Source organism: Coenobita brevimanus, chromosome 117 (genome assembly GCF_032717465.1).
Source record: "Coenobita brevimanus isolate Jiangsu-jjx chromosome 117, ASM3271746v2, whole genome shotgun sequence".
NCBI lineage: Eukaryota > Metazoa > Arthropoda > Malacostraca > Decapoda > Coenobitidae > Coenobita > Coenobita brevimanus.
The window spans coordinates 27,721-29,059 of NC_137070.1; positions in this window are offsets into that span (position 1 = coordinate 27,721).

The window sequence follows — 1,339 nt, forward strand, 5'->3', positions numbered from 1 at the left end:
ACCAGTTCCACCATCTCGAAAAATCCTAAGTCCAAAAAGCACTCCAATTTGGACTTAGGATTTTTTCGAGTGACTGGATCTGGTATAAGTCTTAAGGGCACCAAAACCCTTACTTCGGACTTAGACTTTATACCCACCAGAGAAGTGGGTATAAAGTCTAGGGATATAAAAGCCCTACTTCAACTTAGAAACTGCCTTCCCCGTATCACATGGTATAGTAACACCTCCATCTACCCCACACGACTTATTCTTTACCTTTTTGTTGTCTCTGTCCTCTTCTTCATCACTCGCTTCCCTCTCGCTGCCGCGTATCATCCTCTTTCTCTTCTCTCTTGTACTGATGACCTCCGTAAACCCGGTATCCATATCTATTTCTTCCTCGTTGTCACCCAAGGGGGCCTCCCCTCGTTCATGGCCATGGCACTAGCCATTTCAGGAGACGTTGGTTTTGTAGTGCATCCGATCAGTTTCAACTCAGTTGTTAAATTACTGTGTGATGAAGCGCTCTGGGAAGCACGTCTGCCTGCCACGGAGGTCAAGGACAGAATGAAGAGGGTGTATGTAGGTGAAGTGGAGGGAGGGAGAGGGAGGGGTAGACCGAGGATGAGGTGGAGGGATGGAGTTGAGAGGTATATGAGGGGGGGGTGAGTTGGGGGGAGGGTAGTCAAATGGTGGGTGACAGAGCGACTTGGAGGCGTTTTGTCTGCGGCCACTCTTTGCGGGATTAGGGCGTCGGGCTATAGATAGATAGCTAGATCTATCGGTGGATAAATCAATAATTATATGGTGTCACGGTAGGGTCAGGCTCCATATTACCTCACCCTTACCAGCTTACTTCGGCATTTGTCAGGTTAATATACATAATACATTCACTGTTATGTCCATCCATCTCTCTCATTCTCCTCATCTCACCCTGTTTACTCCCCTCTCATCATCATCATCATCATCATCATCATCATCATCATCATCATCATCATCATATTTCCCAGTTCTGTATTATATAACCATCTTTTTTTTTTTTTTTTTTTTACATACTACATAAATGTAAGATGTGTTGTACTTCATGAATATAGGATATGGCTGTATGATAGGCCAGCCAGTTGCAAGTAATGGTGTGTGTGTGTGTGTGTGTGTGTGTGTGTGTGTGTGTAATTCACCGGGTCGGTCAGGATCACTTGATGGTCGTGATCGTCAGCTTTTACCCTCCCGGAAGGGAGCTGAGAGCTCATATAGTCCGATCTAAGGGCAAGGCTGTGACCACACACGCACACACCAGTCCCCTTGCTCAGGGGGGCAGTAACCACCCACTTCGTCAATGAAACTTTTCACAACGTGTGTG